This window comes from Callionymus lyra, chromosome 3 (genome assembly GCF_982586985.1).
Source record: "Callionymus lyra chromosome 3, fCalLyr1.hap1.1, whole genome shotgun sequence".
NCBI classification, from domain to species: domain Eukaryota; kingdom Metazoa; phylum Chordata; class Actinopteri; order Syngnathiformes; family Callionymidae; genus Callionymus; species Callionymus lyra.
Genome location: NC_141820.1, coordinates 38,469,405 through 38,483,574, shown reverse-complemented (window position 1 = coordinate 38,483,574; position 14,170 = coordinate 38,469,405). Strand labels below are relative to the sequence as shown.

Here is a 14,170-nt window from a genome sequence, read left to right as displayed (position 1 = left end):
ATTTCATTTTGAAATGTGTTTTAGATGTTTCTATTTGGGCATTTACTATATAATCATTACAAGAATAAAGCATTTTTATTTTGTTAATATGATTAATTTTTACAACTTAAAACGCACTAAGGCTGTGCATACATCTCCAAAGTAGCTATTTCTGTATAAATGAATTAAAAACAACACACAATCAGTTTTTCAGAAAGGGATGCAAAGTTTTCTTTAAAGGATGAGTTTTATTTTTGAGTTATTTTGGTGAATAGACTGATAAAAGTACAAGTATATCATGCAGAAATAAATATATATTGATTGTATTAAACCTAATCTAAAGTCTTTTACGAAAGAACACACTTATGTTCTAAGAGAACAACAAACCTTTGTTCTAAATAAAAAGGTTGACAGTTGTCCACTGACACCTTCAAAACATTAACCAAATTTACACTGTTGTCGCGTTGATGTGAAATGACACACCAATTCTGTTCTTCCCTTTTTGCCCAACAATAAATGAATTCAGTCTCTCTGGAAACAAAGCGGCGTTTGTGGCCAAGCGGTATAAAAAAGTTTCCGTGAACATTATAGGAGCTACTCCCTGTTTTCGTCTGACGTACGAGGGTGTTGAATGTGTGTGTTCTTTGAGTTTTGTGCCCAAGCTTGGGTGTGGGCTGCATACTTTCAGGGTGGGGCCTCTCCGAGTCCAGCGTGCCCGCCTTCCCTCTTTCGACATAAATGAAGGGAACACAGGAGTGCTGGAATAAGTGGAGCACGTGCAGAAGTGAGAGAAGCTTAAACGCTGCTCTGGTCTACGCTGTGACTGCGTAGATTCAAGAGAATGAATCGGAGACGCGGAGACCACTGACAGTAACTCTGGAATTGTCAGCTATTATTTTGGCTCATTGGCTCAAACGGAGTCAAGCTGCTGCCCTGCTGCCGAGCCAAAACAACCCGGTCCACCTGCTGAGCGAGGCAGAGTGTGTGTGTGTGTGTGTGTTTGAGTGAGCCCTCATCCTGCTCTGGATCCACATGAGCTTTTGAGTCAGAAGCTGCAGGACAGAACAGGGAAGCGTGAGATTCGAGGAAACAATAACGCTGCTGCTCATTCGCCGTTCACTTTCTCCCTGAGTCACCACCAGCGGCCGACTCTAGTTTTCCTATTATCTCATATTTGTGCAGCCTGAGACCTCAAGAGGAAAAGGGAGGAGGTGGGGGAGGGGCACAAGTGGAAAAGGAGATGAAGAAAAGCGGAGGAGAGGAAAAGAGAGCGACCAGGGTCCTCGGGAGCGCAACAAAGAGGCCTCTGTGCCAGCGCCAGACCCAGGCGGGCTCCGAGGATGGAAGGGGAGAGAGGGGGGGAAGGGTGGCGGAGGAGGGCCCACAGGAAAAAGACTTGGCCCGGGACCCCGGAGTCAGCCCTCATACACCCGAAAAAACAAGCTCCACATTGACCTAAGTCTTGGCAGCGGTAAGGAGGATCCATCGCCTCCTCACGTTCCTTCGCTTAACATCAACACAGACTTTCACCAGACGAGACAGATTATGCTCACATACAAATGCCAGATTAGATTACCAGCAGGTTAAGGAAGACCCCCATCTTTACTTCCCTAATGTATACATACACACTTAAGTGGGTTATCAAGATACTGAAGCCGATTGTTCGATATGCTCTCAGAGAAGAAACATCCAATAGACCTCTCTAGGCATAATGACAGTCAATTGTCGTATAACACAACTCTTGATTCATTATATATTTAAATCACTTATCGTTTCACCTTTTCTCCTTCTTTTATATCTATTTTTTTTTAAGTTTAAAAAAATACAGTACTTAGTATTTTAGACTTAATAACATAATCAGTTAAGATGAATATTTATTATAAAAAAAAATTAAATTCACTCATCAGGATTTATTATGATTTTTTTTCTGTTTCCATTTTCCATTTTTTCTCTTTCCATTTTGAGTTAAATAAAGCTTTTTGTTTTTTAAGTAAATTTCCATTTCATTATGCACAATATAATTTTGACCAATATTTAAGCTCATCTAAAATGCAAATAGTAATCCTTTAAGATGATCTGTGTGGTGTTTGTGCGTCAATGATTTAAAGAAGCTGAGGAATGTTTGGTTATTATCTCTTCATTAACGTAGGTGTTGTGGTGTGTCGTCACGTATTCACGCAGTCTGTCTCGTCCCCGTTGAGCGCCAGCCGAGCCAACACGCTCCATTACGAAATGATGATGTTGATATTTTGATGATCAATTCATGTGTGGTTGAGCTGGGCCATGTGTCTGGACACATTTTCATAGATTCCTTCTCAAGACGGTCCAATGGCTCCGGAGCACATGCCAAGATTATGGGCAGCTTCTTGTTTCAAAAAAGAAATACAAACAGCGGCACTGTACGGCAGATCGAGAGAGAAGCTTGAGAGAGACGTTTCAAAAAGCTTTTTGTCCGAGTCCACCTCGCACCGCCACCTCCACAAGGTTAGCGGCTAAAAGTACCAATTACTGGCCTGTTGTTGGGGAGAACGGCACTTGGCAACAGTTGCCACAGAGGCCGGGCCGGCGTGTAAACACCAAAATCCCTCCTCTTCTCCTCGTCGTTCACCTCCTGATATGTCTGTCCCAGAGCGCCGGTCCATCTCTGGGGCAGGCGATGCAGTGGAGGAACACAGAAAGAACATGTTTGACGTCCGCCGTGACTTCTCATTCAGAAGTGGCTCCAACTCCAGTGATGAATAAAACAAGCCTGCTTGAGGGACACCAGCCAGTCTTTGGCACACAAATGAGACTTCTGACAGTTTGTCACCTCACAAAGTTTCTGTGGCAAGCACAGATTCTTAGCTTGATTTACTCTGTCAGTTTGTATTTCAATATATGAACAAAATAAGCAGTATATTGTCAAAAGAATCACATTATGATACTTGTTTATATCCCTTTTGGTCAGATAACAATTTTGTTTATTCATAGAGTAAAACCATAGGACTGTCTAGAAACAATGAAACTCAACTCTGTGACCAGTCAAAGAGATTTGTACTTTCGAACACTGTATACTAGTCTATAGTATATATAGATAAAGTGCGGTAAACATTGTGGGAGCAGGTGAAACCGTCTCTATTATTAGGAACCACAACATGTCTTCATTTAGTGTTCTAAGAAAAGTGGGTGTCGAGCGGACAGTTTTTAGGCTGTCAGTCACCAAATTAATAAATTGAAAATCTATTTATCTGAATAGAGAGTTCTGCCCTTCACTCCACTGCCTTTCCCTAACAGATGGTGTTGTGGGTGCTTATGTCCAATTTGATTTGAACCAAACCCTCAGCCAATTTTTGTACTGGCATGAAATCGCAGCGAGCCAGATCCACACACTGGCAGTCAGAAATAGCAGCGGAGAGGGCGCGACACTGTGAAAGAACGATGAAGGGCAAAATCTGGAACGACATTTTGAGAAAGTCGCAGAAAAACTTTGTTCGTTGTCTCCTCGTCACTTCCTGCTCTTCGGTTTCTTAAATTGTGCCATCTCTGAGATGTTGATTCGATCTATGTTCGCATGAATCTTTCTTTTTTGCTGGTCATTTCATTTATAATTCCTCTCTAAATAATGGCACTTTTCTATTACACAGTTCCAGCCCTACTCGACCCGAAACAACTCTGTCATAGTATGACCGACTCTGCTACCTACTTGCAGTGGGCAGAGCTCTCATTACATAGTACTTTAAACCTTATTTTGGAAACTGATACTCCTTCTTGCAGTGTTTCATGTGTTGGGAATTGCGCTGATGAATATTTAGTGTCGTTAAACTATACTTTTTTTCAGCTGGCTTAGCCCCTCTCCCTTCATAGATAATCAAAAGTCTTCCAGAATCCTTAAAACACAACATAAAAAAACGTATTGCAATTAATTTTCAATTAATCTTCAGGTTTATTGTCCCCCTAAGACACAAGATCCAATCCCTGTCACCTCATCAACTGCATGCTTTTCTTCTATTCTGCTTTAAGAAATAATTTATCTTCAAATACACACACACACAATTCTATCACTTAGCCTTTTGATCTCGATCGTTGAAGAATGTGATAACATCAAGACTTATTATTTGTGCCATCGATCCTTATTAAAGCTGATTTATGGAGCCCCATTTTTATTTTTAGTGCTGCGTAAGTCACAAACTGAGGGAGCGAGTGTCAACCAGGCATCTGATAACCGCTTCAAACTGCCAGCTAATTGCCTGCTCCACCAAAATACACCGGTAAGAATTGTTGTAAATTTCCAGGGTTGATATAACTTCTATTGATGACCCAACAATAGCAACACAGGTTCAACCAGTTCCAATCGACGGCTCTCTATGAGGTCTCAGAATCTCAGTCGGAGTGAAGAGGTTTAAGTATGGTCAACACGGCCTGTCAACAGGGTCTTGATAAACTAGGCCAAGGCATTGGTGTGTATTGGCTTGTGTTTGCGTTCGCAGATGCTGGGGCTGCCGTAATGGAAAATGACACTTGCAATCTGTCTCGTGGCAATAACCCCTCTCAGCGACACAAGCACACACTCAATGTCTCCTGTCACAGCAGTGGCCCGCGGGCCGTCCTTGTCACTGCACAGCTTTATTGCATCACTTTAACGTGACAACAAAAGAAGACATTGTGTGTCGGACCGGCTGTGTGAGTGGAGGGGGAATGGACCCACGCATTATCTCCGGCAGAGGCACTAACACACAGCTGCAATTTCACTTGGGAGTCGTGACATTTTTCGTCTGCTTGTCACAGAGATGACAAGACAGTACTGACACTGCTTTGCATGTCGTATTCAAACCTCCATGTGTGTGAAGACTGTTATTCCGATCATGTTTTTGGCTGATGGTGTAACATTTGATTGACAGTTGGCTCGGCCTCAGAGAGCCTTTGCATCGCCGGACAGATCCTCGTCTTCCAGTTATCGCTGTTGACAAGCACAACAAGACACGTCCTCCTCTGTCTATGTGTTTCCCATATCTGTCTTCCTTTGCCTTTCTTGTCAATGTGTGAACGATCTGCACATTGATCCAGCTCAAGCAGAGCTTTGTACCGTCTTAAGAATAGCCCACATTGTCCCGCTCAAAGATAGGACATGTGAGGACCAGTGGACCAATGGCAACAACAGTCCAAACAGCACCGGAATTCTCTGCTGACAAACATGAGTGCCCTTGTGTGTGGGAAAGGGCTGCAACTTCTCTCCGTGCCAAGATCACATTGTTGAAACATTTTTTTCTTTTAAATGGTTGATGAGATTTGTGTCGCCGAAATATCCGTCACAATAACATCTGTTGCCCTTAAATGATAGTGTGGTTTACAGAACAAGTTGTTTGGAATTTTTCTAATTGCTCTAATGCATTTTTTGACATCCGGTAATTCACCCGGGTCATGCCTGGGTTAGAGTTTCTGTTATAGTTCAGCACACAGACACAGAAGGTGTCATGAGAAATGTGTTTTCTGGACATGGATTAAAACATCATACCTCTATTTACTGCGAAATATTACTGAAATATAACAAACTCAGAACTACGGCATAAGACTTTCATCTATATCTATAAGTTTGTCGATAAAATGAGTCAGTTATTCGGAACTAAACCTCTGTTGTTTTTACAAACCTGTTGTGATTGCAGTGATGCTTTTGGAAGGACACAACTGTAGATTTGATCTGGTTAATTCAACTCTATTTATTTGAAAGAGCGGATTGTGCGTTAATTTGTCTCACTCCGAATACCGCCCTCTCATTTCCTCATCGCAACGAATAACAAGAATTTGATGCAATTAGTCTAATAATAAATGCTGCTCACTCGTGTCAAGGCTCTATGCCCAACATTCCTGTTGGTCTCAGACACCCACCTCCCTCTGACAAGACACACATGACTTCTTGAGTGGACTAATTGTCTTAACTAGGTTTGGATCGGCAGAGACTTCAGTGGGGTGGAACAGCCATTGCTGTAACCTAGTTAGCCTGATCAGGCAGGCTAACTAAACCGCCGAAAGGCCGTGATCTTTTGGGGACAGAATGTGCCGGGGCCCTGGGGGGGGGGGTTGGGGCGCAAGAATTGAGGGACTAAAAACAAGGTTAAACATTCAATGTGAGTTCAATGTGAGGGGTTGTGTTGAGGGTGTTTGTTATTGAGTGAAGGAATGTGTCAGCAAAACCAACATGAGCTCACAAACAAGAGTACAGTGTCTTGGAATAGGCGGCTCCTTGAAGCAGCATCACAAGACCGCTCAGTAAAAGGACGGAAAACAAACATGGGGGGGGGGGGGGGGACAGGACCAGCAAAGAAAAATAGTCTGGTAGCAGAAGTAACCTGCACCCACATTTAATTACACACAGTGGATCACTGATACAGAGTTAATCATCAGCAGAGATTCTAAATTTAAACAACTGCCAGGCGGGTCTGCGAGCGTAGGATGGAAAGTCTGTGCCAAAAACATGGTGACAAACATCGACGCACAGAAATGTGTTGCTTCAGTTAGGACTGAGGGATAATGTGGAGAGGTGCGTCTGAGGAATTTGAGAAGACGCTAACATGCTGATGAACAATATTAAATCAACTATGCACATGTCAATAATAGACGATATTAATAAAAGTAGCTGTGTCTCCTCTGGCACTTTTAAATCTCATTGTTGGTAACTACTGAACATTCACCATCAGTGTAGATTCTGTGGTAATGAGATTTGGTCAGGTGACTTTAGCTGTAGGTTATTTATATACGACTTTACTGCTGTAAAGTTGTTCTACTGTTGGGATAAATAACAATATTAAGATCTTTTTCATTGCCCTTGGGCAAATTACCCAGAAGTCTGTTATTATTCAAAGCTTTTTAAATAAGTTAAACAAAGTGTTGTTTACATGAAACTAATCAAACCAGTGGCAATAGCAAATTTATTTTACTTCCTCAATTTGTTGTTGAACATGTGGTACAACGAAAGTACATTTGTTTGAATAAATATATTAAAAAGAAGAAAATAACTGAAGAGTTCAATTTAAGGACTGATAATTATACGATAATTATATATATATTTTCCACGTTTCTTGATAATAACCACTTAAGTTCTTGACATGGAACTGACAAAAACAATGCTTTTAGGCATTCCTAGTTTGATTAGATTGTTTCTATGGCAGATATACAACTACTAACTCGTTTTTGTGGGAGGAAATTGGAGCCTAAACCCACAAGAGAACATAAAGAACATGCCAACTACACTGGGAGAGGACAAGAGTTCTCTATTTGAGCAACAGAGCGACTATATATTTCCACACATGGACAAACATATAAAAGTAATCAGCCTGGTAGAGACGGCTCATCTCCTCGATTAGTATTAACGACCTTGGAAGTACCATGTCATGGAGACGACACTAATGTTTTGGAGAGGCAACAGCGACACACACCTGCGTTACAAACAAGAGTGGCGTGCAGCAGCTGATTTGCTTTGTCGCTCCTACAATGAGCCAAGATGCACCGTGGTTGTGTGCGTGGAACATCCCGCCGTGTTCAAGTGTGTGTCGTGCACGGCGCATCTGTGTGTGTGTGTGTGTGTGTGTGTCTGCATGTAGGTGACAGCTCCTGCCCAAAACTGACTGGCATCTGGCGGTGGCAGTTGTTTTAACAGCTGAGCTGACAACATTAATCCGAACGCACCCAAATCAAAAGGAGCCAACACCTGTTCACTGCTCCTGAGCCCAGACGAGAAGGATGAGGAGGGAGGAGGCTTGGGGGAGGAAGATGGGAGGAAGGAGCCAAAGGTGGGAGAGAGCGGGAGGAAGCAGGCGGAGAGGGCGACAGGGACAATGAGGAGGATCTGCTAGAATGTATGGAAGGTGGCAAACAAGCGAGTGATGATAAGGAAGGATGGAGACTCAGGGGGGACAAGCGAGACCAGATGAGACGAGGCAGGCTGCCAGGCAACACACATACACTACACATTCTCCCTGGAGCGCAGCGGAAAGGGGCAGTGGGCCAAATGAGCAGGGCGGAGTGGAAATCAGAGGGGAGAGGTGATTGGATAGAGGGGTCCCACTGGGGGACAGACAGAGGGACAGCTGTAGAGGGGAGGGTGGAGGAGATCAGGCAGGAGCATAACAATCAATCCAGTGGAGCTCCGACATGAGTGGCTGCTGATGAGCGCTGGCCAAGCAGTGGCTGAGGAGGAGATCGCTGCACCGGCAGGCTGGCAGAGAGGGAGGGGGGTGCCGGAGGTTCTCCCAACATCTGGCTTGAATAAGGGTGGGCTGCGCTGTGTGACCCCTCGGGGCTGACATCACAGACACCAGCACTTCATTTAGAGGGCCCGCCCCATGACCCGCCGGCCAGAGGTTAATTGATAAAGACCTTGTGGCTTCAAAGGCTGACACACAGAGCTGGAGGAGGATGGACTGATTTACACTCAGCTTTGTTGCTGCTCACTCACACTGAACTTACTCAAAAATACCAGCCTTGAACAAGCGTTAACGTCCAACCCCAGACCGCGGCTCAGTGTAACACCCCACCTCATCCATGTCAGACATGAAGCCTCAAGTGGGTGGTGGAGACTGAGAAGATGCTTTCCAGCATGTTGCTGCTAAGACGAGAAATTGAACTAAGCAGCTTGTAGGATTACACCAGAATGTGTAGATTCTGCAGTATGTAACTAAAAAAAACATTTACTTCACATGTGGGATACAGGACAAATATATTTCTCCATTGCTAAAGATGCTTGCAAGAAGACTCGTCCTGTTGAAGTATATAAACAAAACATTCTGAAGTTAACCTATCTTGCTTAATCTGCATCTCAATAATGCCAACACTATAATTCAAAAATGTGCCATGGGACTGTCTTTACCCCCCAGGAGAAGGACAAACAGCAGTCAATTAAAGTTAGAGTGGGAGGAAATATCTTTAAAACAAGATTGACAATGCTCACATTTAGCGTCACAGTAGCGCCATTGATGACAAACCATAAGTGGACCATCAAAAAAAAATCTGCTGAAGAATGTTTGAGGTTAGGAGTGTCCAAAGTCTGCACGTGGGACATTTGCGACAGTGTGTTTCAACTTCTTAGACAAGATCACTATAATATTTCTGAAGTTACCAATTGTAGACTAATCTAAACAACAAAGGTAAGTGAGCGCTGACAATAAATACGCTGAAGAAGAATGCTGTCCATAAGATGCATGTGACCCCACAGGAAGTGCAAACTCATAAACATTCTTTGTCCTATCAGATAGCAACACACACACATGGCGTCGCAAACAACAGTCAAAGTGTGACCAGGTCATAATAGCTCATCTATGAAAGCGCAGCCTGATTCATGAACCTCCAGCTTTTGTCCTTAACTTAATGCCGCACCGGGGGGGGCAATAACACACACACCGACACACACCATCAGGAAAACCACAGGACCCTCTCCCTCTGCTCAAAGCCCCTTTATGCTCCACTATTAGACAAAAGCTGAGGCACTGCCCCCCCCCCCCCCACCAAAAAAACACACAAGAATACCATTCATCTGCTTAATATCGCTCATCTGGGCTGCTAAGAAAAGCATAAAGGAGTTTCATCCCCATCGATTGTCAGCGAAAAGAATTCCACAAGAAGAAAAAGCAAAACAATTGAAGAAGAAAGAAACTTGAATGCGTCTTTCATCAGCACAACAATATGCGTTAACACAATAAGACTCGGGTTTGCCCCGTTATGTCCTCGGTTTCTCATTCTGCAGAAAGAATTGACTCGGAATGGAAAAATGCCTGTGATGATCCCTCCCCCCTCGCCTGACACAATGACTCCGCCAGGAAAGAATCGCAACTGGATTGATGTGTTAAAAGCTTGTTTTCTTACAAAAGTTCTGATCGAGTTCGACACGTCTTTGAATTCCTCAGCATGGGTGGATTTAGCGAAGAAAGACAACATATGCGTCATGTAAATCTTCTCAGTAAACAGTTAAAGTCTCATAAGTATGATGTCGACGTCGCTTCTGAGAAGATTCTCCCGGAAAGTCTTTAATTGGCAAACACCCTTACTTTCTCTCTTCCTTGTTGGAGAACTCCACAAGAAGACGTCTCCCAATTTCAGCCTCCCCCCCCATTCCGTTTCATTCACTTTTTTTCCCAGAGAAAGAAGAATGATGCAGGCAAACAATGGTAGTGGGAGTCCTGGTGCACTTCATGTTAATTTATACATCTAACTAATTACCGACAAAGGCTGGAAATCACATAAAGACGTTCCCTCGCTCCCACGCTAGGGCTGTGAACCTGCTGCTGCCGTTGTGATTTCTCTGTTTGTGAATCTCAAACCCTCAGGGATGCGTTTCATGTTGCAGGTCTGCGTGATGACTTTTATTTGCTATTGTCATAGGTGGAGTGTGTATTGGATGTAGCCCCCAGATAGTGAGGCAGGATTAGGGTAATTGAACGAGGTGGTGTACAGAAGTGGGGGTCTGAGGGAGAGATCCCTTCACTTCTCCAGTTTTTTTTTCTTCACCCCATTCTTCTCTCTCTCCATCTTCTTGGCAGTATGTATCCGCCCTTCCTATTGTCACCCCATTGGAGTGTACGGAGGCGTAAGGGAGCTCTGGTCACTGTGTGCTTGTCTGGCACAATGGCCTTGCCTAAGTGCTGTCCTATAAAATGCCTCAGTGCGCTCTAAAAGCAAACCCCTTGGATCTCTTTATGCCTTGAGAAAAAACCAAAGTGTGCACATAGTAGAGTGTGTGCTTCATGTTTTTGTATGGGAGACATCTGTCGTGGACTTTTCAATATGGAATCCATTGCCTCGCCATACAGAGCCACATAAATGCCTCGCAGGCTGACCTCAAGGTTCCCAGCCGGGTTGTTAACCTGCACGTACAGCTTCTGTATTTTGGTTTGATCAAAAGCAATAAAGTGTGGGGGCCAAGGTCCGACCATGGAGGTAAACTCTGACCCCAAAGACAACATGGACATAATTAATGAACCTAACCTAAAAACTCACAGTAAAAATGATACTCAGATTTAAAGCGTCATGACAAGACTTCTAGTGATGTCTTCAGAATTAAATTTACGGTCATCAATAAAGCATCGGGCCAAGGTCTGACATCGGGGTCGCCCCGTTGTCTTGTAAATTTAACAATAAAGATGAATATTTGAACATTAACAACGGTAGAGAGCAAGGAGAGTAGCACAGGTAGGTGTGATATGTTGGCGTAAATTGTGTGTAACATAGTACTGGATTGAGTGATGATTGTCCAAGTGAGTACGGACACACAAATAGAAATATATTAAATTTAGTATAACAAAGTTATCTTGAAACAGTTTGAATAACACTATATAGGAGAAGAGAAAAACAGGTCCCCGTCAATCACAATGACTGACAAAACCTCTGTGCCATTATGTTACCGAACTCTATTCCTTCTCAGTGAGTGCCCTTTTAACCGATCTCCGTAACAAGCTACCTCCTACATTTTGTCATTTTAGCCCTCATGAAGTAATGCAGAAAACATCTTTCTCTAAATCACCAGCTGCTGGAAATTCCATTTTAAATCTCTGCAGTTAAACGTTTGGTTTCAGCCGAGGAGAAATGAGGCTGTGTGTCTGGTGTAAGTCTAGGCCAGTAGAGGCGCCACTCCAGGGGCATAGAGGAACAGCTGTGCCCCATTTAGTGATGTTTCTCCTTTACTTCTCACTTTCTTCTTCCTGCCGCCTCTACTGTCGGTCAGTCCGTCCGTCTCCTCCAGTAGATTATTGTAGGGATCGTTGGGGATTGAGAGGAGGGTGCAAGGAAACGGCCCAGTCCAGGTGTGTGTCTGTTAAACTGTGTGTATTAGAGGGCGCGCACCTTCGTCTCTCCTGGGCCTTAGCACCGACTCTCCTCTCGACCCCTGGCCTCCCGCGCCGCTTCGCTCTCTGCTCTCATTAGTCCTGGTAATGACACTCACACACTCTCCAGCACGGGCCGCCTCTCGCCGCACAAACACATGTACAGTGTCGACGCATTCTGGCCGTTCCGCCGCGTTGCTTCTGAAGAATTTATTAAAGATGCTGGCAGAGTGTGTGCGTCTGCCGGCTTGGGTGTGTCCGCGGGGTAGCAGGTGGCTGCTAGTGTAAGACAAGAGATGAATGGAGGGAACAGGAAAGCGCTGGAGAGTGGTCGGGCCATACGGGACGACATGACTAGCAATGCATCAGCAGCCTTCACGGAAATAGTTCTGAGATACTACTTTCTGCTTTACCTACAACAACATATGCAAATACACAACTCATGGACCTCAACACACACTGACCTAGTATATCTTCTGCTCACTATTCATCCAGTCTAAGTAGAGCAGAGTCCAAACTAAAACAACAGAGTTTCCTTCACCCGCGGCCTGTCCTGGATAACTTATCTTGTGCTGGTCGGAGATGTTAATTCGTTCTGACCCATTTTGTGTCTTGAGCCCTGATGTTTGCCCTCCTGGTTTGTACACTTTCAAATGTGCGCTGGTGTGCGTTTGTGTCATTGATCCAGCTGGAAGCGATACACAATCCTTGTGTCTGTGTGTGAGAGGGAGCAGTAATATTCCCGGCCTTTCATAATGATTAAAGCCTTCATAAAATTTTCATCCCAACCTGCTGTTTGCTGCTAATGGCCTTTGTGAGCAGCGCAGGGAAACAATAGCTAGCCGGGCACAGAAAGGGGATTTCTATCTCGCGTTCAATACTGCCCCTTGTCGTCTCTCTCTCTCCCTCTCTCCCTCTCTCTCTCCCTCTCTCTCTCTCTCTCTCTCTCTCTCTCTCTTTTCTTTCCATTTCCCATTGCCTCGCTTCATCTTTTCTCAGCTTCCCCTTTCTTCTATGACTATCTTTTCTTTCTTCCTTTCTCTCTTGGTTGGCCTGGGTTTTTGTGAGGGTCTGCAGGCGCTGGGGCCTTTTGTTGGCACGTTTCATTTAAACGTAGGGCAGATAATGCTCGGGGTTGGACGCCGCACCACTGTGGCTCTCTGCTAATGGGATCGACGAACACACAGCGCTCTCGCTCTCTTCTTTACTCTCCCTTCTCGTCCTCCTTCTGTTGTGCCCTCTCCTTTTCTTTTCCTGTGCGCTCCCCTCCATCTCTCTTGGTTCTTCTCTGTATGCTGGCTGACTCATAAAGATCCATTATTGTTGTGTTTTTCCTTTCCTGTGAAGCCAGTTCATGAGGTCCAGTGAAGCTGCGAACAACCCAAAACACACCTCAATTACAGCTCAGCTCCACAAACAGCTTTTTTTGTTGTAAAATATGCCACAACAGGCCTCTATATCGACTGGAATGAAAACAACCAGACAGCAAGAGCTGACCGGCAGTCTAGACCGCATTTAAAGCCTCAAAAGCTTTAAAAAATAAGGTTAGCACATCACAGCTTGAATTGAAAGCCTGAGACGTACTCAGGGAAACAACATGTACACCTACACTTGAAGACAAATACACACTGTACTGCCTCACTTCTTGTTGTTTAACCTTTCGGGCATAGTGTCATTCCAGGCTGCCTACAGTAGGAGGTACAGAGGCGTATTAGTGCTTCTGCTGTTTGCTTTGGCTGGCATCTTTATTTGACTGCCTTTGAGCAAGGCGTTGAATCTTTATCAACTTGTTTCCAAACAGTTTTTTCCAACCTTCTTCGTAGAGACACACCTGTTGCTAATCTCTTTATCACATCATCACCATGTCATCGTCTTCATAGTGACTTAATCCGTCGTTTATTTGCAAATGCAAATTAACGTTCGCCGCTGGGCTAATTCTATCTCTTTTGCAATCTCCGACTGTTAGCTCAGGGCTTAATTTGACAATGAAATGTTCGGCTAAGCTAAGATGTGTACCCTTGGGCTAAATTCTGATTTCCTATTGCAAACTGTCTGTGAAATATTTCGCTGAAGGCAGCGAGCATAATCAAAACAAATTTTTCCAGAAGGAAGTATGATGTGCCGTCCTCACCGCCAAACACTCTGAGAGCTTTTCACACCCTCAAACATGCACAAAGTTCCGCAAACACACACTCAGACATGCACATCTTTACTGGTCAGGTTGTGATAAATATGCAAAGCGTGGTGGACAATGGGCCCAAACAGCTGATGCTGTCTGTCTGTGTGCTGGAAAAACAAAGAGTCGCCTCTGATGCGTCTACTGTGTGTGGGTACACAGCAGAAGGAGCGAGACGGAGTCACAGGCTACATCCAACCATTTACTTTGATAGTTAAATCATCTTGTT

General features: G+C 44.2%; 1 protein-coding gene across 12 annotated transcripts in view; it reads right to left on the bottom strand.

Moving 5' to 3' along the window:
* sox5 (SRY-box transcription factor 5) overlaps positions 1–14,170 on the bottom strand; it is a 74,680-nt gene that overhangs the window by 43,768 nt on the left and 16,742 nt on the right. The window lies entirely within an intron of this gene.